The sequence below is a fragment of the Carlito syrichta genome, unplaced genomic scaffold (genome assembly GCF_000164805.1).
Source record: "Carlito syrichta isolate Samal-C Ts95f unplaced genomic scaffold, Tarsius_syrichta-2.0.1 Scaffold309473, whole genome shotgun sequence".
Classification (NCBI taxonomy): Eukaryota; Metazoa; Chordata; class Mammalia; order Primates; family Tarsiidae; genus Carlito; species Carlito syrichta.
In genome coordinates, this window is record NW_007253569.1 from 735,635 (window position 1) to 763,480 (window position 27,846).

Sequence of the window (27,846 nt, forward strand, 5' to 3'; positions counted from 1 at the left end):
GTGCAGTGGCCGCTTCCGGCCACCGCAGCCTCGACCTGCTGGGCTCCGGCGATCCTTCCACCTCAGCCTTCCAAGTAGCCGGAATTACAGGCACACGCTACCATGCCCAGCTGATTTTTTGATTTATTGTAGAGATGAGATCTCGTTGCCCAGGCGGGTCTCGAACCTGCGGGCTCAGGCAATCCACTCACCTCAGCCTCCCAAAGGCACAGGATTACAGGCTGAGCCACCGAGCCCGGCTGCTAAAATTTTATTTAGAATTTTTATGACCGTTCGTGAGAGATATTGGTCCATAGTTTACTTGCAATGGTTTTGTTTGTTTACTGTTTTGCTTTTATTCTTTTTTTGAGTACCTTTTGATTTTAGTTGATATCTGGGTTTTTCAAAGAATACTTTGTATATTCAGGATATTGAGTTTCAAGTGCTATTTACCAGGAATTATGCTAAGGTCTTTATGTTCATTAATTTTTTATTTTTGAGTTGGAGTCTCACTCTGTCGCCCAGACTGGAGTGCAGTGGCTACTCCCGGCCACCACAACCTCGACCTGCTGGGCTCCGGCGATCCTTCTGCCTCAGGCTTACAAGTAGCTGGAACTACAGGCGCGTGCTACCATGCCCAGCTAATTTTTTGATTATTGTAGAGATGAGGTCTCACCAAGTTGCCCAGGAGGAGGGTCTCGAACCTGCGGGCTCAGGCAATCCACTCACCTCAGCCTCCCAAAGGCACGGGATTACAGGCAGAGCCACCGAGCCCGGCTTTTTTTTTTTTTTTTTAACTTAAAAAAATTTTTTTTTTTTTTTTAGTTGGAGTCTCACTCTGTCACCCAGGTTGGAGTGCAGTGGCATGCTCATGGCCACCGCAACCTCGACCTGCTGGGCTCAGGCTATCCTTCAGCCTCAGCCTTCCAAGTAAATGGAACCACAGGTGCACACTACCACATTCGGCTTATTTTTTTATTTATTGTAGTGGTGAGGTCTTGCCATGTTGCTCAGGCTGGTCTCGAATTCCTGAACTCAGGCAATCCTCTCACCTTGGCCTCCCAAAGTGCTGGTATCACAAGCTTGAGCTACCGCGCCCATTCTATGTTCATTATTTTATATAATCCTTATAACCTCCTTGCAAGATTGGTACTATTATCATATCCATTTTAGAGATTAAAAAACTGAGGCTCAGAGCAGTTATTAACTTTCCCAAGTAGCATAGACAATTTAAATAAAGTCATTCAGATTAGAGGTCTATCTCTTAAACAAACTGCTCTGCATTTATATATTTCTCTAGAAATATTTCATTAATATGTAATGTTATTGACAAATCCAGATAAAATTTGAAGAAGTAGTCCTCTACTAATCTCCAGCCGCCTCTTTATGTTAACTGGTATTAACAATCTCTGTGTGCTAACTTTTACAGTTTATTGTGACTATCTGATAATTTGCATGTAAATTCACCAGTTTGTAAGTTTTATTAAGCATACTTTATTGTGGATTAATTTGAATGTTTCCAATTGGGTGATACAATGCTTCAGTTTAAACTTTACATCTATTGGCAATCTTTTGGCATTATTAATCTGAATTAGAGCTTCCTTGAGATAAAATAGCACTTTCTTTTTACTATAATCTATTTAATCTGCTCAGTGATATCAGTATACATGTTTTTGTTTATGTAAGATCGTAGTGTGGCTGAAGGCTACAGGAGGCAAGAGTAGATGAGAGACAGCTCTTCTGCTTACCTGCTGTTTCCAGGTTGAACATGTTGGATTATTGTAGAACCTTTTGGCCTCAAGAATTCAACATGGGAAGCCTGAGTTTAGCAGGCAGCTAGTTAGTGGGACCTGATTTAATCTCTTCTGCTATCCCATGGTCAAATTTGTGAAAATACACAGAGAGGCAGAGTTACAAATAGAATCAGAAACTAGCAATACAGATTAAAAGGTGCCAGGCAACAGGAAGAATTTGTGAGTAAAAGTAAAACTAGGTCTCTGAAACAGAATAGCAGGAACATGCAGGAAAAAGGTAGATTTCTACCCATCTCTACCTTATACCTACAAATTTAAGGAAGTGGGGTCTTTGCAAACTAGGAACTTGGCAGCTACCCTCTGTGTTGCAACTGCTATCTGCAACATCCAGGGCTCTTTTTTCTCCCTCCCATCTGTCTTATCATTACCTCTACACTTCCTTTGGTGACAACAGTTCTATAAGGGTAGTAGCAGAAGTGGATTGGTTGTTGTGCATTTTTGGATGTGAAGGAAGTAGTAGGAAGGAGCAGAAAGAAAATCCATGGGAGTGGGATGTATTTTTTTTCAGATCCTTCCTAAGACACACACACAAACTTTTATTATAGAAAGTTTCAAGTATTTACTAGAGTAAAGAGAACAATGTTATGAACCCTCTCTGTACCAATCACCCGCTTAAACAATTCTTGGTTAGATACAGTTTTTGACTAGGGAAGAATTATATTCTATTTCAAAGTATTATCAATCATACATGCATGTAACAAGACAGAGGGTCAAGAGAGTCTTCCTTAGTTTATCAAACCATAGTAAAGTAGGGGAGTCTTAAACTAGAATCTACAATTGACTTCAAGGCATGACAAACTGAATTGGTGAGCAAAATTCTGTGCTCTGAAGAGTACATAATTTTAATGGAGTCTTCAAAGAGATCTCTAATCCCAATAATAGATGAGAGCCATAATGTTATGTGACTGCTTAAACACTAAAAATTTGATTAAGAGTTGTATGAAGGCCCCAGTGGCTCAAGCCTGTAATCCCAGCATTTTGGGAGGCCAAGGTGAGAGGATTGCCTGAACCCAGGGGTTCCACACCAGCCTGGGCAACTTGGTGAGATCTTGTCTCTACAATATATCAAAAAAATTAGCCGAGTGTAGTCACGCCTTTCTGTAATTCTGGCTGCTTGGAAGGCTGAGATGGAAGGATCGCCTGAACCAGGCGGGTCGACACTGAGGTGGCCATGAGCAAGCCACTGCACTCCAGCTTGGGTGACAGAGTGAGACTCTGACTCCAAAAAAAAAAAGTTATATGAATCAATCTTTTCTCCAGCATAAGTGCTGAGAGTTAAAAGTTAAATAATACCTAGGTATGGAAAAAGAGAGAGACCATGTAGAATTTATCCAACTGTTTTTTTAGCAAACACCAAATCTGGCTAGATTTTTTTAACTCTCAAATAATTGAAAGAAACTTTTTAAAGCTGTCATGGGATTTATTAAGATATTCTGCAAATAAAAGAAGGAAATATTTACATTTAAGAAACAGGCTGAGGTAAGGGGATTGTCTGAGCCCACGGATTCGAGAACAGCTTGGACAACTTGGCAAGACCTCATCTCTAAAATTAGCCAGGTGTGGTAGTGCATGCCTATAGTTCCAGCTACTTGGAAGACTGAGGCAGAAAGATCGCCTGAGCCCAACAGATCGAGGCTGCGGTGGCTATGAGCATGCCACTGCACTCCAGCCTGGGCGACTGAGACTTCAACTCAAAAAAAAAAAAAAAAGAAGGAAAGAAAGAAACAGAGGAAAATCATACTTTAAAAAAGTTAAGGCCAGGCTTAAATAAATAAATAAGACTGCTACAAAGAGCTATAAATATAATTAGTCCCAGATTTTCTCCAGCACTACTAAATGGTTTTAAAAAAATGAAACAGTGTTTACAATGTTATTAGAAAAAACAACTGTGTGCGGTTGTTCACACCTGTAATCTCAGCACTTTGGGAAGCCGAGGCTAGAGGATTGCCTGAGCCCAGGGATTTGAGACCAGCCTGGGCAACTTGGCGAGACCTCGTCTCTACAATATGTCAAAAAATTAGCCAGGCATGTTGACGCGTACCTGTAGTTCCAGCTATTTGGAAGGCTAAGGTAGAAGGATTGCCTGAGCCCAACAGGTCAAGGCTACAGTGGCCATGAGTGTGCCACTGCACTAACCTGGGTGACAGAGTGAGACTCTGACTCAAAAAAAAAAAAGAAAAAAGAAAATGCCTACATTGTGATAGCAAAAGACAGAAAATAACAGGAGATAGTGTTAAAGAGCATTGAACATAATATTGAGTGACAGGCCAGGTGCGGTGGCTCACACCTGTAATCCCAGCACTATGGGAGGCTGAGGCAAGAGAATTGCCTGAGCCTGGGCAACTTGGCAAGACATAGTCTCTACAATAAATCAGAAAAATGAGCCGGGTATAGTGGTGCACACCTGTGGTTTCAGCTGCAAAGCTGAGGCAGGATTGCTTGAACCCAGCAGATTGAGGCCGTGGTAGCCATGATCGTGCCACTGTACTCCAGCCTGGGCAACAGAGTGAGACTCTGACTCAAAAAATGTATAATAAATAGTGATAATGTGAAACCATTTTATAAGTAATTAGAATAAAAATGAATATGTTAACATAGGTTTTTAAAGATAGACTCAGATTGTGTGAAAACCAAATGTTCGATTCAACACTACCTGATTTTGAGGCTTACTATAAAGAAAGCCACAACAATCAAGACCTTGTGTTATTGACAAAAGAACAGATCGATAGAGCAGAGGAGAATGCCTGGAAATAGAACCACACAAATGTAGTCAACTGATCTTTGAAAAAGGAGCAAAGACAATTTAATTGAAGAATGAGAGTTTTTTCAACAAGTAATGCTAGAATAATCGGGGCCCACAGGTAAAAAAATGAACCTAGACACAGACTTCGTACCTTTCACAAAAATGAACTCAAAAGGGACCATAGACCAAAATGGAAAATACAAAACCATAAAACTTTTAGAAGAATAGAAGAAAACCTAGGTGACCTTGGGTTTGGCAATGACTGTTAATTTATTTAATGATTTACTATTTTGAGAGGCAGGGTCTCACTCTATCCTGCCTCTCAAAATAATAAATCATTAAATAAATTAACAGTCATTGCCAATGAATGCAGTGGTACCATCATAGCTCACTGTAGCCTTGAACTCATGGGCTCAAGTGATCTTCCCTGTCAGCCTCATGAGTAGTTAGGATTACAGACGTGAACTACAGCTGTGGCTGGCATGACTTTTTAGATACGACATCAAAAGCATGATTCACGATAGAAAAAAAAAACTGATGATGGAGTTTAATAAAATTAAAAACTTCTACTCTGAGAAGGATGCTGTTAGAGAATTTGAAAAAGACAAGTCACACTGGGAGAAAATATTTGCAAGATACATTTCTGTTAAAGAACTTTGTAAGCCAGGCTCAGTGGCTCAGCCTGTAATCCCGCGCCTTTGGGAGGCTGAGGTGAGCGGATTACCTGAGCCCGCGGTTTCGAGACCCGCCTGGGCAGCGAGACCTCATCTCTACAAAAAATCAACCGGGCGTGGTAGCACATGCCTGTAATTCTGGCTACTCGAAAGGCTGAGGTGGAAGGATCGCCGGAGCCCAGCAGGTCGAGGCTGCGGTGGCCGGGTGCGGCCACTGCATTCCAGTCTGGGCGACAGCGTGAGACTCCAACTCAAAAAAAAAAAAAAGAACTTTGTGAAGTTAGTCAGCTGCAAAGTGTCAGAGCAGTGCACAGAAGTCTGTCCTCACTTACGGCATCAGTTGCAAGTTCAGGGATTTCCAGAACTACACTGAGGTTTGATAATTCACTAGAAGGACTGACAGAACTTATCGAAAGCTGTTATACTCACAGCTATGGTATATTGCAGCTGAAGGTTACAGATTAAAATCTGTAGATTTTGGCCAGGCTTGGTGTTTCAGCCTGTAATCCCAGCACTTCGGCAGGCTGAGGCGAGTGGATTGTCTGAGTCTGCAAGTTTGAGACCAACCCAGGCAACTTGGTGAGATCTCGTCTCTACAATAAATAAAAAATTAGCCTGGCTTGGTAGCACATTCCTGTAATCCGGCTACTTGGAAGACTGAGGCAGAAGGATCTCTGGAGCCTAGCAAGTCAACGCTGAGGTAGCTGTGAGTGTGCCACTGCACTCTGACCTGGGTGACAGAGTGAGACTAAAACTCAAAAAAAAAGTCTGTAGATTTGCAACAAAAGATACATAAGGCAGAGTCCAGGAAAGTGCCTATTATAACCACAATACATTTTTAGTGTTTTGGTTTAGAGTCTTGATTATCTTTTGAAGTGACTAAAGAGAGGAAAAAGTTTCCTTCCGGTCTAGTTAGTGATAAGAAAAAAACTGTAAAAATAGTGATTTTAAAGCTCTTGTCTAATATTTCCAAAATCTGGGTCATACATGAGCCAAGTTCTTTTGATTTCTTTATCTCTTGGTAATTTATTTTCCATTTATATGTGTCTTGTAATTTTTAGTTAATGCCAAACATCATGTATAGAAGAACAGACTGAGGTAGATAGTACTTACATCTGGAAATGGACACACCTCTTCTGTCAGGCCAGTCTGTGGCATTCGGTCAATTTAGTCTGGAGTTGAGGTGGGTATGGATTTTGATGTTGCTGTGATTAGTGTACCTTGAGCTGCTGTCACTATGTACCTGGGGTACCAGATGATTTTCCTCAGTGTTCCTTCTCCTGTTGGCTTTCCTCAGTTCCTCCATGCCTCCATCAAAGACGGGGGATCTCTCTTCATGTCCTTGTCCCTTCACTAGTGTTTGGCTGATGCTGCTTGTTACTCTGTGCTAGGATCACAGTGGTGTCATAGGTGGTCCTGGTCCAGCCTTGGTCTTGGGCAGTCCCTGTGCATTTGTGCCTCGGGAGTAGTACTTAATCTGCCCTTTCCGGAGCAATAACAAATCTCTGCTTGGTGTCAGTATCTTGGGCCCATGAGGGTTTCCTACCCTTCTCTCAGAGACAGAGGAATTTTGCTTTTACCCCTTCCCAACTACAGTGTGGTGTGTGCCCTGATTGTGCGAGGTTTTCATTTTCCCCAAATGAAAGGGTTTTCCTTCAAGCCTTACCCTAGAAAATGTGGATTTTTGCCTGAGCCCAGATTTGCTACCCCTCCCCTGGGGGCTTATGACTTACTGCACAGGGCAGGATCCACAGAAGTGGGTGCAGCATTTTGTCTATCCCCCACTTATGAGCCTTACCCACATATGCACCATGTGGGGCCTCATCTTTCTAATGTATAAGTACTTGGTAGAGGTTAGAGCAAACTCTCTTTGTTTCTAGGGCGCTATTCCAAGTTGACCTCCTAAGCCACACCTGACTTACAGGAATCTGTTAGTTTTTTAGCTGATATGTTCTCAGTTGCTTGTATGGTGGCTATTTTTGTTGTTGTTTTTTGAGTTGGAGTCTCGCTCTGTCACCCAGGCTGGAGTGCAGTGGCACACTCATGGCCACCACAGCCTCGACTTGCTGGACTCAGGCGATCCTTCTGCCTCAGCCTTCCCGGTAGCTGGAACTACAGACATGTGCCATCACGCCCGGCTAATTATTTGATTTATTGTAGAGACGAGGTCTCGCCAAGTTGCCCAGGCTGGTCTCAAACCCGTGGGCTCAGGCAATCCTCTCACCTCAGCCTCCCAAAGTGCTAGGATTATAGGCATGAGCCACCATGTCAGACCTGTGGCTATTGCTTTCTTTCTTGCTCTACCAAAGGTGAAGCAGTTCCTGTATCCTTTGTCTTGTTAAAGGGACTTGTCACTCCTTGAAATTCAGTTTTTTTCATTGTCTTGCAACTTCAGTTCTGTGATGGGATCAAGAAAAACTTTAATTATGTACATTGCCTTGTGTTTTCTCTTTGTAAAACAGGCTTCTGTACCCCACATGGAAGTCTCTGGCCCCGATTCTTCTTTAATTCTAACCAGCATAAAACAGAGTCAAGAGGTATAGTTATTGGAAGGGAGGAGACAAAGTAGCTATTAGTATGTATATAATGCAATTATGTGCCTGGAAAATCTAAAAAACGTAACTAAAGAATTGCTAGTATTAGTAAGAAAGTTTGGTAAAGTGGTGGATTACTCCATAAATATTTGCAGCAGAAGTTCAAGTTTAAACCTAAGCTAGAATATAGTTATATCTGATCATATCTAGTAGTGCAATCCACTAGAATCCTATTTGGTTGAGGAATTAAGAGAATCTATTTTGAGGGAAGAAGGAGGTTGAAACTTTAAGAAAGATATTGATTTTTCGAAAGGGAAAATGATTCTGAATGATGGTAACTCAGATTTGTCTTATGGCCATACCTTTTCAAGTCTTCTGTGAGTTCCACGAGAATAAGGTGGCATAAATTAAAACAAACAGGCAAGTATTATCTTTTAAAATGTAATTTAGTGAGAATCATTTTATTAAGTCTTAAATAGCGTGGCATATGTATTTATCTTATTGGGTAATATAGTAAGGTAGCAAAATATCCTTCCTTATTTCAGAAAAAAACATAAAATTGAAGCTTTGGCTCATCATGGTTGCTCGGTGTTTTTGCAGAGGAAAGGGGAGGTTATCTGTGCCCAATGGAGACAATGTTACTCAGCAATACTTATTGGGAATGACTTTTAGTAAAGGCATGTGAATGATGAAGGCTATGGTTCTGTTGCTTAGATACACACTGGAATCACCTGAGACCTTTAGAATGCTACTTTGTCTTGGCCCCACCCTCAGAGATTCTGATGAGGGTTGTTTGACATGAATCTTGAGCGTGCGATTTTTAGGTTTCTGAGTTGATTCTCGTCTGAAGCCAAGACTGCAGATTACTACTGTAATCTAAGGTCTGGAAGATTTGCATTAGCAGATCAAGGAAATAACAAGTAAATTAAATTATTATTATTATTTTTTGAGTTGGAGTCTTACTCCGTCACTCAGTCTGGAGTGCAGTGGCACGCATGCTCATGGCCACTCCAGCATCAACCTGCTGGGCTCGGGCGATCCTTCTGCCTCAGCCTTTCAAGTAGCTGGAACTATAGGCACACGCTACCATGCCTGGATAATTTTTTTGATTTATTATAGAGACAGGATCTCGCCAAGTTGCCCAGGCTGGTCTTGAACCCACTGGCTCAGGCAGTCCACTTGCCTCGGCCTCCCAAAGTGCTGGGATTACAGGCTGAGCCACCAAACCTGGCTATAAATTAAATTATTATAATTGCAGTGATATACATGAAACTATTTTATACACTTATAAAAACTATTTATGCTATTATATATAAAACTATTTTTGTTGTACTAAGAAACATCAGACTCAATAAATGAAAGTCATTCTGTATTCCCAGAAAAGTATTTTAAAGCTGACAGTTCTTTCTAAAGCAAATAAAAATTATATACTACAATTTCAATCAAATCTTATTGGTGTCTTTGAAAACTAGTGATGTTATCTCAGCACCAAGATCTTGGTTTCTGATACCATTCTCCAATAAAAGGATCTAGGACTCCTTGGAAAAGTAACTAGCCTAGAGCGGGGGCAGGGAGTATATAGGGTATACCTGGAGTATCTTGTAGTGCCAGAAAGTAAGGAAATATTTTAAAAAATAAAACAGTGGGCATATGAAAACAGCACAAACACTAACCTGAAAAACCTCCCAATGACCCAAGTTAGAACAATTTGAGCAACCAAATAAATAACATATGTTGGATTTTAACCTAAAGTATAAAATACAAATACATGAGTACATACTGTTATAATAAATGATTGAATAAATAAATAAATGGGGAAGAAGGGATAAATCTCCCATAGAGAACTCCAAATAACTTATGTAGATAAGCCCTCCTCCAGGAAGTGGAGCTTGGATCTCTTCTCCCCTTGTCATGTACAGCACTTAGTGTGGTACCTCCCAAGAATAGCGTATGAAAATGTAGAGTGTGTGGGGGGTAACTCTACAATAGAGAAACTTAGAGGCACCACCTTGGCCTGCTGATCCTTGAGGCTAACATTATCAGTCATAAGTCCTGTTGATAGCATTTACACTTGATGTGATGTGATGAGATCGTTCTCCCAATAACCTGGAACCTTAGACTAACCACGGAAAAAACAAACTGACAAATCCAAATTGAGTGACATTCTACAAAATACCTGACCAGCACTCAAAACTGTCAAGGGGCCAGATGTGGTGGCACAATTTGTAATCCCAGCACTTTTGGAGGCTGAGGTGAGAGGATTGCCTGAGCCCGGGGGTTCGAGACTAGCTTGGGCAACTTGGTGAGACCGTGTCTCTATAATAAATCACAAAAACTAGCCGGGCGAGGTGGCATGCGTCTGTAGTTCCAGCTACTTGGAAGGCTGAGGTGGAAGGATTGCCTGATCCCAGCAGGTTGAGGCTGCAGTGGCCATGAGCGTGCCACTGCACTTCAGCCTGGTTGACAAGAGTGAGACTCCAACTAAAAAAAAAAACTGTCAAGGTCATCAAAAGCAAGACAGTGGTGAGAAACTGCCATAGACCACAGGAGACTAAGGAAGCATGATAACTAAATGTAATACAAATAAAGAAAGTAAATATTGGCATTAGAAGAAAAAGTAGGGCAGCAGAATGGAGAATTCACATAAGAACTGCTAATGCAAATACAAATATGAATACGTTTTCAACTTCACCAGTAATTAAAATGCAAATTTAAATGACAAAAGCCAATTTTTGTCAGTCACATTACCAAAGGAATTTTTTGGTTGTTAATGTTTTTGTTAATACTCACTTTTGGTGGGAAGGTTTTGGAGAATACAGGAACTCACAGTGATACTACTTTTCTGGAGAATGATTTTGCTCAGTACATATCAGGAGGGTTAAAAACGTGCAACTTTTTGACTTAGCAATTCTCTGTTGTGAATTTATCCCAGTAAAGAAAGATCGGCCGGGTTCGGTGGCTCAGCCTGTAATCCCAGCACTTGGGGAGGCTGAGGCGAGTGGATTGCCTGAGCTTGCGGGTTTGAGACCAGTCTGGGCAACTTGGCGAGACCTCATCTCTACAATAAAAAAAAATTAACCAGGTGTGGTAGCGCGTGCCTGTAGTTCCAGCTACTTGGGAGGCTGAGGTGGAAGGATCTCTGGAGCCCAGCAGGTTGAGGCTGCCGTGGCCGTGAGCATGCCACTGCACTCGAACCTGGGCAACAGAGTGAGATGCCAACTCAAAAAAGAAAAAGAGAAAAATCTATGAGAAGATTCTGGCAAAAGATGTTTGCCACAGCACTGTTGATAATAATGAAAAATTGGAAGCGGCATGATGATTAACGTGATATTGTGACACTATTGTATGGAAGTATTCTGAAGATATTAAAAGCTAAACTAAATCTATTAAGCTAAAAAAGTTAAACCAGTAGGTATGGTGTGATTCCCCCCCTCCTTTTTTTTTTTTTTTAAAAAGATAAATATGTAGCATAGAAAAAGACTTGATATATGTACACAAAATATTAATTGTAATTATTTGGGTATTATGTAAAAAGCTATTTAAAAACAAAAACTTTTTTCTCTATCAAATTACCAAAGACTAGCCGGGCTCGGTGGCTCAGCCTGTAATCCCGCGGCTTGGGAGGCTGAGGTGAGTGGATTGCCTGAGCCCGCAGGTTCAAGACCCACCTGGGCAACTTGGTGAGATCTCATCTCTACAATAAATAAAAAATCAGCCGGGCGTAGTAGCGCGTGCCTGTAGTTCCAGCTACTTGGAAGGCTGAGGCGGAAGGATTGCCGGAGCCCAGCAGGTCGAGGTTGCAGTGGCTAGGAGTGGCCAGTGCACTCCAGTCTGGGCGACAGAGTGAGACTCCAACTCAAAAAAAAAAAAAAATTACCAAAGATTTTCTTAAAATTATGACCTTTGTTGACAAAGGTATGAGAAATTGGTATCTTCATTTTATATCTACTTCTTTGTTTTGTTTTGTTTTGTTTGAATCAGAGTCTCACTGTTGCCCAGGCTGGAGTGTAGTAGCATGCTCATGGCCACTGCAGCCTTGACTTGCTGGGCTTAGGCGATCCTTCCACCTCAGTCTTCCAAGTAGCTAGAACTTCAGGCATGTGCCACCATGCCCTGCTAATATTTTGATTTATTGTAGAGATGAGGTCTTGTCAAGTTGCTGGTCTCGAACCCCTGGACTCAGGCAGTCCTCTCGCCTCTGCCTTCCAAAGTGCTGGGATTACAGCCTTGAGCCACCATTCCCAGCCTATATCTACTTCTTATTCTATTTCTATTTATTCTTATTGTCTTATCTATAGTACTTCTTATTCTTCACATCTACTTCTGTTGGGCATGTAAATCAGCACAGGCATACTGGGAGGCAACTTGATAGTATTTATCAAGCCCCTTAAAATAGTTTATATTATTTCATTCAGTCAAAACCCTTCTGAAGATTTGTCATTAGAAAAGAATCAGGCTGGGCATGGTGCCTCCTTCCTGTAATCCCAGCACTTTGGTAGGTTGATGCTGGAGGATCACTTGAGCTTAGGAGTTCGAGACCAACCTGGGCAACATAGTAAGACCTTGCCTCTACAAAAAATACAAATATTAGCTGAGCATGGTGGTGCATGCCTGTATTCCCAATTTCTTGGGTGTCTGAGGTGGGAGGATCGCTCAAGCCCAGGAAGCTAAGGCTGCTTGAGCTGCCACTGATGATTGTGTCACTGCACTCCCATTTGGACACCAGAGTGAGATGCTGACTCCAAAATGAAAGAGAGAGAGAGAGAAGAAAGAATCGGAGATTTGAGTATAGATGTGTTTATTACATGATTATTATTTTATAACTAAAATATGGAGACTAAATATTCATTTATAAAGAAATAAAATATGATACAACTGTATACTAGAGTGTTATGCATTCATGATGGTGTTTATTTTTATTTCATTTTATTTTATTTTTTGTGTAGGAGTCTCACTCTGTCATCCAGGTAGGAATGCAGTGGCATGCTCCCAGTTGCTCACTGCAGCCTTGACCTCCTGGGCTCAGGTGATCCTTCCTCCTCAGCCCTTAAGTAGCCGGAGCTACAGGCATGCACCACCACGCTCAGCTAATTTTTTTGATATATTGTAGAGATGAGGTCTTGCCATGTTGCCCAGGCTAGTCTTGAACACCTGGGCTCAGGCCATCCTCTTGCCTCTGCCTCCCAAAGTGCTGGGATTACAGGCATGAGCCCGACAAGATGGTGTTTAAAAAGTAATTATTGCTGGGCATGGTGACTCAAACCTGTAATCCCAGCACTTTGGGAGGCAGAAGCAAGAGGATCGTCTGAGTTCAGGGGTTCGAGACCAGCCTGAGCAACATGACAAGACCTTGTCTCTACAATAAATTAAAAAATTAGCCAGGCGTGGTGGCACATGCCTGTAGTTCCAGGTACTTGAAAGACTGAGGCGGAAGGTTCACCTGAGCCCAGTAGGTCGAGGCTGCAGTGGGCGTGAGCGTGCCACTGCACTCCAGCCTGGGTGACAGCAACTACGACCCCCCCCCCAAAAGTATTTATTGATGCCTGATAGTCCTCTTGTTCCTTCTCAGTCTTCTGCTCAGATTGGCGTCTGTGATTCTGATTATTTCCCAGTGTTCTTTGCTGTAGTCCCAGATCAGAAAACAAATAGATTCCCTCTACTGTTTTGTGTAAATAAACACAATTAGTAATACTTCTTTTTACAAACACCATTCCCTTATATGTATTTTATTTATCTTCCTCAGTTTCCATGTATTTGCTTGCTTTGAGTTTGGGGTGTTATGTAAGCCTTTGCCCAGTTCTGTTCTTCTGTCTGATAATCTGCCTTCTTCAACCATGGCTGAGACCATTTCACCTTCCAGGCTGCAGCTTAAATTGCAAGACTCCTCATAGAGGTCTTTTTGGACCACCTTGTATAAAGAGTATACCATGTAATACCCCTTACCAGGTCTCTAATGCCCACTAGTTTTGGGGTTTTTTTTAGGTAACACAATTGATGTTTTTGTATTTATTTGCTTGTTAACAATGTTTCTTCCATTAGACTGTAACTTCCTGAGGATAGGGATGATATCATTATAAGTGTATTTTTAGGTCCTCTCCTAATGACTGGCAGGTTGTAAACAGTCAGTGTAGATTTAATGAACAAACTAAAATTTTCAGTTTTGACAACAGCTTATTGAGAATATATCATGTAACATAGTTAAAAGTTACAGAGGCTGGGCACAGTGGCTCATGCCTGTAATTCCAGCACTTTGCAAGGCTGAGATGGGAAAATTACTTGAGCCCAGGAGTTTGAGGCTATGGTAAGCCATGATCATGCCACAGTAAATATTCCAAGCCTGGGCAACATAGTTAGACCCTGTCACAAAAAAAAGCAAATCAATTTTTTAAGTTATCATAATTTGTATGATTTAAAGTTATTCTTATAATACTTAATTTGTTTTAGCTATATTCGTTTTGATATTGAAAGTATTTTGGACCGGGTGAGGTGGTTCACGCCTATAATCCCAGCACTTTGGGAGGCCACTGAAGTGAGAGGATTGCCTGAGCCTACAGGTTCGAGACCAGCCTGAGCAACTTGGTGAGACCTCATCTCTACAATAAATCAAAAATAAATAAATTAGCCAGGCATGGAGGCACATGCCTGTAGTTCCAGCTACTTGGAAGGCTGAGGTGGTAGGATCACTTGAGTCCACCAGGTCAATGCTGCGGTGGTCGTGAGTGTGCCACTGCACTCCAGCCTGGGCGACAGAGTGAGACTCCAACTCAAAAAAAATAAATAAATAAAGTATTTTATGTAGGAATTTAGAGGAAGAAGGGTAGATTCAATTCAAGAGATGATAGAAACTCTTACCGTAGAGTTGGGACATTCCTATTGGACCCTGAGGAGTAGGTAGAATTTGAAGAGGTAAAGAATGGGGGGAAGACATTTTTGGCATGACTGCTGTGCAAGTTTTTAAGACAGGACAGCATTTTTAGCATGTTTGGGAAAACATTCCAGCAAATTATAGGTTGCTAATGGAGAAGGAAACTAACTGCTGGTAATTATTAATGTAAAGTTGCTAGTTATACAGTTTCATCTGGGTCTAATCATTAAGAGCCTAGAAAGAAGGTCAAGGTGGTTGGAATATCTCTGTAGTCCGTGGAGTGAGTTCTTTTAACAGATAGGAGGCAACTGAAGGTATTTGATCAGGTGAAGGGCCCTTGTCATTTATTTATTTGTTTAATAGATATCGACTGAATACATACCTATGCTATGTGGTCTTCTAGACTGGGAGGGTACTGAGATGGAGTGGGAGGGCTGGAGAGCCAAAAAACCTGCTGTGGAGGAACTCGCAGACTACTGGAAGTGACAGATATGTAAATTACAAAGGTCTGTGATACATGTTGCAACAAATGCACATAAACAGTGCTGTGGGAACTCAAAATAGGACCATTTCTACTTCAGGAAATTGGGAATTTTGTGTGTGCACAGTGATGCCATCACGCTCTCTGCAGACTTGACCTCCTGGGCTCAGGCAGTCCTTCTGTCTCAGCCTCTTGAGTAGCTGGGACTACAGGTGCGCCACCACACCAGGTGGATTTTTATTTTATTTTATTTTTTTGTAGAGACAGGGTCTTGCCGTGTTGCCTAGGCTTGTCTCTAACTCCTGGGCTCAAGCGATCCTCTTGCCTTGGCCTCTCAGAGTGCTGAGATTTCAGTTGTGAGCCACCACATTCAGCCTGAATTGGGACTATCTTAACCGAGGAGGTGACTTTTTTTGTGGGTTTTGGAGGATGAGTACTTGTTCACCCAGGTGAAGAAAATCGATACATTAATAGTAAAGACATGAACTGTTCAGGGAATGATAAATAATTCATGCATCTAGAGTTGTGGGAGTTAAGCCTAGAAAAGAAGAATCGTCTAGGAGTCTTATGAACTGTGTGTGAGCTATTTGGTGAGGGAGCCAGCAAAGATTTTTAGGTAGGGGATTGAAGTGATCTTCTTGTTTTTTTTTTTTTTTTTCGTATCTGGAATAGTTTATTTGACACTAGTGGACTAGTATATGCCATGGATAACAATATTAGATTTCAGTAAACCTTTTGATAAAATCTGCTCATTTAATTAATATCTGCACTTAGTTTTCATAGTCATTAAGTATGTGGACATTGAGAAATTAAGAACTGGATTAGAACCTCAGTCATACCACTTGCTGGCATTGTTGCAAGGTATTTGCTATTGGTAAGCCTCCATTTCCTCATCTGAGTAATGAGGCTTCTGAGTGGTTTGTGGGCACTGTTGGTCATGGGGAAGTAGTGAGCTTGCTGTTGAATGGGGAAGACAGTGATATGAGACTCTTCATTAGATGTATTATTGACTTGAGTGTATTCTGAGAACTGAGTGAAGATAGACCTTGAGTCAGCCATCAAAAAGCAGAAGTTTAATACATAAAGAAAATTAGTTCTAAAGAGCTTTTTGTATGCCACGCTTAAAGAAAAATTTGGAGACAGGCACTATTGAAGGGTTTTAAGCAGAATCCATATGTTCCGGTTTTTCCAAACAACTTCATTTGTGTGCTGGCATAATTATTTTATTTTATTTTATTTTTTGAGTTGGAGTCTCACTGTCGCCCAGACTGGAGTGCAGTGGCCATTCCCGGCCACCGCAGCCTTGACCTGCTGGGCTCTGGCGATCCTTCCGCCTCAGCCTTCCAAGTAGCTAGAATTACAGACATGCGCTACCACGCCCGGCTGATTTTTTGATTTATTGTAGAGATGAAGTCTTGCTGCCCAGGTGCATCTTGAACCCGCGGACTCAGGCAGTCCACTCACCTCAGCCTCCCAAAGGCGCAGTATTACAGGCTGAGCCACCGAGCCCGGCTTTGGCATAATTATTAATAGTGTGCTCCCTTTCAATCTTAATGGCAACCCAATTTGGATAATAGATTATGCAATTGGTCACCTTCTAATGCAAAAATAGAGCAAGAAGAGATAGCTGTGATTGAGCAATTTAGAATACAAGTAATGAGAACAAAAATAAAGGAACTGGCTGGGTGCGGTGGCTCACACTTATAATCCCGGCACTTTGGGAGACAGAGGTGAGAGGATTGCCTGAGCCCATGGGTTCGAGACCAGCCTGAGCAACTTGGTGAGGCCTCATCTCTACAATAAATAAAATTTAAAAATGTAGCTGGGCATGGTAGTGTGTGCCTGTAGTTTCAGCTACTTGGAAGGCTGAGATAGAAGGATTGCCTGAGCCCAGCAGGTCAATACTGGGGTGGCCATGAGTGTGCCACTGCACGCCAACCTGGGTGACAGGTGAGACTCCAACTCAATAAATAAATGAATGAATGAACCACTCCATGAGCTGGAATGGAAACAGAGAAGGAATGGTCTTTACAAAAGCCAAGAGAAGATAGTTTGTTTGTTTGTTTGTTTTGAGTCGGAGTCTCATTCCATCGCCCAGGCTAGAGGGCAGTGGCATACTCACGGCCACCCCAGCTTCAACCTGCTGGGCTCTGGCGATCCTTCCACCTCAGGCTTCCAAGTAGCTGGAATACAGGCACGTGCTACCACATCCGACTAATTTTTTTTTTTTAATTGTAGAGACGAGGTCTTGCCAAGTTGCCCGGGCTGGTCTCAAACCCGCGGGCTCAGGCAATCCACTTGCCTCGGCCTCTCAAAGTGCTGGGATCACAGTCTGAGGAGAGGATAGTTTTGTTTGTTTTTGAGTTTGCATCTCACTCTGTTGCCCAGGCTGGAGTGCAGTGGCACACTCACAGCCACCGCAGCCTCGACCTGATGGGCTCAGGCTGTCCTTCCATTCCAGCCTTCCAAGTAGCTGGAACTAAAGGCATGTGCCACCATGCCCAGCTAGAGAGAATAGTTTTAATGTTATTAATAAGGTGGTATTTGTAAGATCAGTATGGTCAAATATAGGAAGGTTATGGAACATAAGCATATGTTGTTAGACTTATCAAGGCAGAGCTCATTGTCTACTTTAGACAATGCAGATTCATTTGTTTGTTTTTGGAGTACTTAGAAACCAAATTGGGTTGCTTTTTTTTTTGAGACTAAGAACCATTCTTTATTTTTGTATCTCTAGTGCCTAACACAGTGATTATCATGTTGGAAGTACTTGGTACATTTTTGAAGAATTAACGATTAATTAACTAATAATAAGTGGTGAGAAAGCTGAGATACCGGATACAGAAGATACCCCTCTTAAAAAAATATGGTGGTTAAAGGGAAATGGAAAGTAGGATTTTTTTAGTTTGGCAGCAGTTAAAAAGGAAATATCTCTGCATTTTAACTGTTAAGATAAACTGAGCGGAGAGGGAAACATTGAAGTTTCTGAAGAGGGAAGTAAGTTTGAAAGCTAAACCCCTTGCTGCTTACAAAAGACTCTCTTTCAGAGTGGACAACATGGCTTTTAAGAGGTGAATAGTTGACACCCCCCCACCCCTTGATGATTAAGGAATGTTCTAAGGAAAAGAATATACTAGTTGTTGGAGTCAGAAAACTAGAGCAAATCTTAACTTTACCTCTTACTATATTAGTGGCAAGTTACTTAATCTCATATTTAAATGACTTATTCAGAATTGCATGCACTACTAGTGATTTAAGTAGCTGTTGGTGGGATACCTGGAAGCTTCTCTACCAAATCTCCTCATTTATCTAGATACTACATTTCACATTATTATGTCCTTCTGATCACATTTGATTGCCTCAACACCTCATCACTTTGATGTTTCATTGGCCGCGTGAGTACCTGATTCAAGCTTAGCCAATGAATGTCTTCCTGATATTTTAGGGCTAATAGAATCTGTAAGATATAAAACTAGTAACACATCAGTGACTATGTTTCCCATCGTATACTGGGGATCGTTAGTGGGAGATCTATAGTGGGAGAGAACAATGCCACTATGAGAGAAAAATCATAGACAAAGGCAGATGGAGACAGAGACAGACATAGTCAAGGTGGCCTCAGAGTGCCGGAGGCCCTTGCATCTCTGACCCTCCTAGTTTGGTTATGTAACCCTTTAGAATTCTGCGAGCCAGATGAGCCAGTTAATTCCTTTCAAGTCAAACTAGTTTGAGTTCACTTTCTGGCCCTTATAACTAAACAAATACTTGAATTTGGATGAAGTGTTGTGACTCCAATGCTAATGCTTTCTCCACTCTACCATTCCTTCTCTGGGTCTACAAGTATTACTAAATATACAAATTCTGACTTGTAAGGGCTTTAGTGAACTACTTCTTCTATCTAGCATCTGTGGTTTCTTCCCTTCTAGATCCCTCTCCACGTTACGTGTCTAAGCCTTCCTCATCCTTTAAGCCTTTGACTTGATTTTGTGGGTCTCACTAACTCAGTTGTTACTAAGTTAGATTTTGGTAGAAGATAAGGTTAGAAAGGTACATGGGGTTAAGACTGAGGAAAATTTGGACTACTAACTTTTTGCTATTATTTTCTAGATCAGAGATGTTCAATAGTGCTGTCTGCCTGTCTAATGCAACAGCAGTTAGCTACATGTAGCTCCAAGGCACCCTTGACATGTGGCTAGTGACTGAGAAATTGACTTTTAAATTGTGCTTACTTTTAGTAAATTTAAATAGCCACGTATGGATAAGGCTACCATTTTGGATAGTGTAGCTCTAGACATCAAAGGTCATCAGAAGTTGTATTTCACATTTATTTTGTTATTAAACTAGGAAAATTATATGTATTAGAAAAAAATTGGAAACAATGTGGGCATTTGGATGGTGCACATGAGGCAAGAAGAAAATCACAATCTATTATGGATGTTGATGCCTTTTGAATAAGGATGGGGAACACAGGTGGATGAGTGAGTCTGGAAAGGTGGACAAGAAGTTCTATAACTGCAGAAGTTGATTGGGCTTATTGGATAGATAGAGATGTCCAACAGGCAACTGTAAATAAGAGTTTAGAGCAGAGCAGAACAGGAAAGCCAGGGCTAGCATTACACTTTTTTTTTTTTTTTTTTGAGTCAGAGCCTCACTGTCGTCCAGACTGGAGTGCAGTGGCACTTCCGGCCATCACAGCCTCGACCTGCTGGGCGCTGGCGATCCTTCCGCCTCGGCCTTCCGAGTAGCCGGAACTACAGGCGCGGGCTGCCACGCCCGGCTGTTTTTTGATTTATTGTAGAGACGAGGTCTCGCCAAGTTGCCCGGGTCTCGAACCCGCGGGTTTAGACAGTCCACTCCCCTCGGCCTCCCAAAGGCGCGGGATTACAGGCTGAGCCACCTAGCCCGGCCAGCATTACACATTTTTGTAGTCATCTCTGTGGAGGGAATGAAACCATAGAAAGAGGGAGTGTATTCATAGATCTTAAAGAAAAGAGCATCGAGGACAGAACCCAAAAATGTCTACATTGAAAGAGTAAGAGGAGCAGGCAAAGGTGAAAATTTACTGTGTAATTTCTCTTTTCTTGAGTCGGAGTCTCACTCTGTCGCCCAGACTGGAGTGCAGGGGCCGCTCCCGGCCACGCCAGCGTGGACCTGCTGGGCTCCCGTGATCCCTCCGCCTCAGCCTTCCAAGCAGCCGGACCTTCAGGCGCGCGCTGCCACGCCCGGCTCACTTCTTAAGCACATTGCACAGGCTGGACTCGGTGGCTCAGCCTGTAGTCCCAGCACTGTGGGAGGCCGAGGTGAGTGAATTTCCCGATCCCGCGGGTTCGAGACCAGCCCGGGCAATTTGGCGAGCCCTCGTCTCTACGGTAAACCAGAAAATAAGTAAGTAAATCAAAATTAGCTGGGCGTGGTAGCGCGCCCCTGTAGTTCCGGCTACTTGGAAGGCTGAAGCGGAAGGATCGCCGGAGCCCAGCAGGTGGAGGCTGCGGTGGAGACTCTTGCTCAAAAAAGAAAAGAAAAGAAAGAAATTGGCACTTACCTGTGCAGGTAGTAAGTAGCAGAAACCCTTTTGCTTTCGGTGTAGTACTCATAGGGAAGAGTAGACATTTTACTTGAAAATGAAGTATATCAACAGACAGCAGACACTCTTGCTGTTGTCCTGTCCGTTGTGCCCTTTACAAAGTATCTTTCCTTTAATAAATCTACCTTTCAGGCCGTTGCTTTGCTAGACTCTTGTGTGGCCATATGCTTTTTGAGCTATGGCTGTCACCATGCTTCCTGGCTTTGCCCCCTCCTTGGGGGGGAATCTTATTTCTCTCTCTCTCTCTAATTTACCCACAAATAAACTGTATTTTCTAATCTAAAAGATACATAAATAAATAAATCTACCTTTCTTAATTCATTAAAAAAAATAAAATTAAGTATAGGTGCAACATAGCTTATTTCCACTCCTTTGTTATATGACTGTGGTAGATGGTTTTATCTAGCAGGCACTGGCCGAATAAAAACTGTCATTGTGCTTCTATAATATCATTTCTGCATATAGAATCATATGTGTGTCTGTTAAATGTGGTTAATATTTGATCAGATTGCCAATAAACATAGCAAACTCTAGTCCAAATAAATCAGCTTATAACTGGGGTGAGAGAATGCCTAGCACCCTTTGGTGTCTTCCAGACAATCAGTAGTTACAACTAATATGATGCTTAAATGGATTTTCTTTTTTTTTTGTTTTTTTGAGTCAGCTTCTCACTCAGCTGCCCACACTGGAGTACAGTGGCACAATCACAGCTACTGCAGCAATCCTTTCACCTCAGCCTCCCAGGTAGCTGGGACTACAGGCACCTACCACCACTCCCTGCTATTTTTTTTTTTTTTGGTTGGGAGAGGGTAGAGATGAGGTCTTGCTGTGTCGTCTTGGCTGGTCTTGAACTCCTGGACTCAAGCGATCTTCCAACCTCAGCCTCAGCCTCCCAAGTGCTGGGATGTCAGGCATGAGCCACTGTGCCTAGCCCTTAAATGGATTTTCTTTATAAGATTAAGGAGAAATTGTCTGAGAAGACCTATAGAAGATGCATTTTATCATGCCCCTGTGAATTTCCCCATGCTAAGTCACATACTTGAAAAAGAACTTGGAAAATAGTGATTATGCTACCTGCTGAGAAAGGCTGGATAGTAGTTTGAAGGGCAGCGAAGGCTAGTGTGAGTGCTGGAGAAAAGGCACTAGGAAGGAAGGCTACAGGGTGAAGGAAAACGTTGGAAGAAAAGAGACAGGTGGAAGTTCAGATCTGTGGCGTAGATCTGAATTTCGAGCAGGTCAGTCTGTTGCCTGATATGTAATAGGTGCTCATAAGTATTTGTGGGAGGAAAGTATGAATGATGGCGAGGGAGAAGAAAAATAGATCCTGCGAGGATAGCAGAACCCTACTTTGGCCTACCATATTTTATTCATCGCTTGGCCTCCACCACCGCATGTCTTCCTGGCCTTGAGTTGCTGGTAGGTTTATTGTTAAAATATGTACTGGGTTGTTTATATTTGAACTTGTAATTATTGCCTAGCTCTGAGGAATGAGAGAGAGAAGGGATACTCTACTATTTAGAAGTATAGTTTTTTGTTTTTTTGAGTTGGAGTCTCACTCTGTCACCCAGACTGGAGTGCAGTGGCCGCTCCTGGCCACTGCAGCCTCAACCTGCTGGGCTCCGGCGAGCCTTCCGCTTCAGCCTTCCGAGTAGCTGAAACTACAGGCGCACTACAGGTGCACGCTACCACGCCCGGCTAATTTTTTAATTTATTATAGAGATGAGGTCTTGTAAGCTGCCCAGGCGGGTCTCAAACCTACAGGCTCAGACAATTCACTCACCTCGGCCTCCCAAAGCGCTGGGATTACAGGTTGAGCCACCAAGCCCGGCCTAGAAGTATAGTTAATATACCCGAGTACTTGGAAGTTTAATTACCTTTTGTTTTAAGACTATAGCCAAGTAGATGTGACCATGTCCTTAGGTGACCTGGGTAAGCACTTCTGGAAGATCTGACAGGCCAGAGGTGTGAACTTATTTTCTCTGTAAAAAAGTCATCTGGTAAGATGATCAGGAATGATGCAGAGCAGGAAAGGAAGTTTAAAAATTTTTTCCAAGCTGGGCATGGTAGTTCAAGCCTGTAATCCCAGCACTTTGGAAGATGGAGGCGAGAGGATTGCCTGGGCCCAGGGTCCAAGAGCAGCCTGGACAACTTGGTGAGACCTCATCTCTACAGTAAATCGAGACATTAGCTGGGCGTGGTGGTGCAAGCCTGTCATTCAAGCTACTTGGGAGGCTGGGGTGGAAGGATTGCCTGAGCCCAGCAGGTCAAGGCTGCAATGGCCATGAGTGTGCCACTGCTTTCCAGCCTGGGCCACAGAGTGAGGCTCAGCCTCAAAAAAAAAATAATTGTTTTCAAATAGGGGAATGTAAATAAATATATAGATATAAGATTTAAATACACTAAACAGATCAGATTCTATGTAATTTCTATGTTTCTTTTTTTTATTCAAAAGTCCTCTGAAATCTGACTGTCCATGAAAACTTAGTTTAAAGAAGTTTATCTGATTTCTTTTCTCAGATATACTGACCTCTCATATTATGCTGACCTCAAATATGAGGTCAACTGTAAAAACAGTTTCTAGAATTTGAAAGATAGAGGGTTTTATAGGTTATATTTTGAATTTTGTTTAAACTAGCATGTGTTTACAACCCAATGTAATTTATAACCTGTACTGTATCATTGTTGGCAGATCTCTGTATGCATGTTAAGTATAATATGTGTTAGCAAAGAAAAAGTTTGAGTCTAAGAAAGCTCTCTGATCTATTTCATTCAATGTATATATGTGAGTGTCTAGCAGGCACTGTTTTAGACACTTGTGATACAGCACTTACCAGAGCACAATATACTTTGTGACACCTTCTGAAGTTGTTGTCAAGACATACTTTCAAAGGGGAGTATTTCGAATTAGGCGGAAACTAATCAAAGAAAGGTAAATACCTAAGTCATTTTGTAGAGTTGTACTTACCGGGAACTGCGATATAAACTAATAAGCTCACTGAAGACAGGGATTTTTGCTTGGCTTTTGTCTGTTGTATTCACTGCTATATCCCCAGGGCCTAAAATAGTGCTTGGCTCATGGGTTAACTATTCAGTAAATATATGTTGTTGATTGAAGTATTTATTGTTTTAAATGTGTATAATTGTAGACATGTACTTTGGCAAATTATTTTTACATCTATCTAATGGAAAATTTTAATATCTCAGTTGCTTTATTTTTAAAGTTACCTACTTGGGCCACACATGAAATGCTAGAAAGGCTTATTAAGATTGATAATTACATATATGGTTATTTGATATTGCAAAGAATAGATTTAGAAAAGACCTTAAGATCTTTTGCTCAGGTTCCTGCCTAGGAAAACTGAGTAAGATGATTAGGTATGTATATTTAATTAACCATTTAAAAAACCAGGACAACATATTTGGGTTCCCGCTTCAGAAAATGCAGAAAGGTACTTAACCCTAGATATAAAGAGACTAACCTGAAAATTTTAGAATTTCTGTGTGGGAAAGTGGCAAAAAAAAGAAAAAAAAAAAGAAAAAAAAAATAGAGCCTAACTAAGCTGTTCTTTGTTGATATCAGAAATGGGCCTGTCATTCATTTTGGCATTGAAGCATAACCTCCTATCTCAGGGGGCAGAACCAGGACATTTTTTTTTCCTCCCGCAAGAGCTGGACAGTTATTACAGGTTCAAAAAACCCAACCAGTTTTTCAAGAGTTTCTCCTTTTTCTTTCCCCCTAAACTCGTGGTGCTTATGCTCTACTTTCAAGATGCATTAAGGCCTCCTGCTTTGTGACTGCTTTGGAGCCAGCAAATACCCTGACATGTATAATTTGAATTATGCAGGTTTCATGAGTAAGTCTAATCTTATTTTTTTTAACTAGTTAAAATTCAGGTGATATTTATAAAAATGTTAACTTGAAGTTAGGCATTTTATCATTTTACCACTTTTACTCTAAGCATTTTTTTAACCAAAAAAATTCTTTTAATTTAATAGGAAAGCAAGACTCTACATAGAAAAGCCCCACCTCTTAAGACTCGCACTTTCAATTTATTTTGAAGTGTCTTTGTTACAGACAGTGTTCATAGATCTTTTGAAAGCCAGTTAACCAAACAGTTTTCTTGAGCATCTTTTTAGTTTTGCTGAGAAGTATTTTAAATGGAGCTTTTCTGAGCTCGATTGCTTACGTCTGACACAGTCTCAAGTTTCCACTGAATGGTAACAAAGACTGTAGAGTGTTGTTGGTACTGCAGTGAGAGGCATGCTTCCTTAGACCAGGTAAGAGAGATCAGTTTGTTTCTTACTGCTGGGTAGTTTTTACAGCGTTTATTTTATATTCTTTCAGCAGCAGCAATATTAAATTGGTAAATGGCCAGGAGCACGCTGATTTCAAGAAGTCCTTGCTTGTTGCAGACAGAAAAACTACTAAAGCTTGGGGGTTGGGGTGGGGGGGGAGGGGTAGAGGTAGCTTAGTTTATCACTCAGTTACTTATATAAATTAATTAAAATGTGAAAACAATTCCAGAGCTCAATTTTCTTCAATCAAGAACTAAAGAAGCAGTTGAAGAAATGAATAATTTTAGAGATACTTTATGGCTATTACTTGTGAAAGCAATTGAAATGATAGTTTTTACTTTCATTTTTCCCCCCAGTAGTTAATAAAATAAGCTTTGCTCTTAATTAAACATTTTTTTCATTTATGAAAACTTTTAAATTGTCAGCAGCACAATGCACTCCCTCAGGATCTTTGAAAATCAACCTGACACTTGAAAAATATTTCAGCTTTTATAGCTGTTTCATTCCTTTTTTTTCTAGTACATTTTTCTTAAAAGTATTTGTGCTTTGAAAATGTCAGCTGTATTCTAATGAAGCTTAGGCATTGTTTGCTCATAAAGGGGCCGGTGCATTCCACTGCTTTATGGTTTATTATGAGGCACAGTGTGAGAGTGTGGGTGGCACCATTTGGTGTCTGCCTCTTGGGGTAGTGACTGCCATTATGTTAGCCTTGGATTGGCAAAGAAAATATAGCATACAAAATGCTATGTGACTCTGGATATTGTGAGAAAAATCTTATCCCTAAGCAATTCTTAATGAACTGGGAATGTGTGACAACTTGATTGCATTGATCATTTCAAGTATACCCTTGAAGTCTACATTTTTGTTACAGTTTATATTCTGTCAGGCACATGTCTTGTTTTTTTATGTGTGTAGCATTTAATAATTCTTTGAACTTCAGAAAGAAAATGAATGTTTCTACATAAACTATGACATTGTTAATAGATATGGTAAAATTTTAAATAATACATTCACTTAAAAGAGTTTTAAGGAACTTAGTGTGGGGAGGGAGGAGTGGGAGAGGAGGTCAGGCAGAGAGCCTTTCTTTCAGTTAGGAAAGCCCTGAGGAAGAAAAAAGCAACAGATGTTTCTTCTGTTACAATTGAGGTAGTTTCATTCAAAACTCACACACAGTAGCTGAAATGGGGAGAGGAGGTCATAAATCTGACTTAATCGGTGGATAAATAAAACTTAGACTTTTAAAATTTATTATTCTGTATTCAGGATTCAGTATAGGGTAACAAAATGAGTAAATCCCATTTAAAGAAGTTTTTTTAAATCTTCAAAAATTAATTAATTTTTGAAATTAATTAATGAAAATGTGAAAACAGTAATGTTAGTGCATTTAAGTTAGAGAAAAAAATTGATAGTTAAATCATATAGACTGTTTTTTAAGAACCTGAGCCATGTAAAATGTATAGGAAATACTTAGGTTGCAAAAGTTTGTGGTTATACAATAGGTACAAAAGCTTAAAATGAAATTGAAATATGAAACATCAGTTACATATGTTGCTCGATCATCTCATCTTCTGAAAGAAGCCTGAGACATACTCTTAAGACCTTTCAATGAGAAATGTGGGAGAAATGTTGTGGGTTTAATTGAAACGATGTGTTGCAGTTTGCCTCTAAAAAGAAAGATAATAAGCTTAGATTGGTTGCGAATGCAAAAAAGAGAATGTCTGCTAAAAGAGTAGGAAAGGAGCTTGGAAGCCATATGCATCTAAGGAAAGCAGTCAGAATGTAAAGAAATAGTTTTTTGAGTTTGTGACATTCAGAATGAGAAAGTAAAAACCTTTCCTTTTACAAGTAACACAAAGAAGTCCTATGCTCTTGTATAATGTGCATTTATATGCATTATAACTTTATGCATTTCTTAAAGGTAGCTCCTGAAAATCAGTGCTGAGCACCAAATCTTTCATAAGACACTCAATAAACATTTGCTTTAGCCTACACTGTAAAATTAGTAGTAATTCACAATAGCCAAGAAAGTTTTCAAGCCATAGTTTAAATTGTGTATATGGATAGAATATTAGACAGTTTTCTAAATATTTAATTGGTCTAAGGAGAAGACTTAAAAATATATCAACATTCAAGGAAATTATTAAAAATTTCTCTTGTTCTTAGCTAGGATCTGTGGGCTTCCCTGAAGATTTTCTTTTTCTCAAATAATGACAATTTAGAGATTTTGAAATTCATTTGATCATTGTTTTAATTAAAATTAAGAGTCTAAAATGATCTGTGTACATTTTGCTTTTTTTTTTTTGAGTTGGGGTCTCACTCCGTTGCCCAGGCTGGAGTGTAGTGGCACACTCATGGCCACCCCAGCGTGGACTTGCTGGGCTCTGGTGATCCTCCTGCCTCAGCCTTCCAAGTAGCCAGGCACATGCTACCACATCTGGCTAATTTTTTGATTTATTGTAGAGACGAGATCTCACCATGTTGCCCAGACTGGTCTTGAACCTGTGGACTCAAGCAATCCTCTCATCTCGGCCTCCCAAAATGCTGGGATTACAGGCTTGAGCCACTGTGCCTGGTCCATTTTGCTTTTTTTTTTTAAGGAATAGCAGCATGTAATGGTTAAGTTTTTTCCTAAGATAAGTAAAATAACTTATAGAGTTTAAAATGAATTTATAAACTGTAGATTTGCTTAAAGTAAGAACTTTTACTATTTTGATCAAATAATGTAAGTTTTTAGTTTTAGGAGTTTTTTTGGTTTTTTAAAAAAATTTATTGTAGAGATAAGGTCTCGTCAAGTTGCCCAGGTTGGTCTCGAACCCCTGAGCTCAGGTGATCGTCCTGCCTCCGCCTCCCAAAGTGCTGGAATTTATAGGCATGAG

General features: G+C 40.9%; 1 protein-coding gene across 6 annotated transcripts in view; it reads left to right on the forward strand.

The window, feature by feature from the left end:
• TFDP2 (transcription factor Dp-2) overlaps positions 1-27,846 on the forward strand; it is a 138,623-nt gene that overhangs the window by 42,220 nt on the left and 68,557 nt on the right. The window contains exon 1 of one of the 6 annotated variants that reach the window (XM_021717217.1): positions 24,924-24,952. The exons of the other annotated variants lie outside the window; for them this stretch is intronic. The gene's annotated coding sequence lies outside the window, so the exon portion shown is untranslated. Of the gene's footprint in view, positions 1-24,923; positions 24,953-27,846 lie in introns of those variants that run through there. 6 annotated transcript variants of the gene reach the window in all.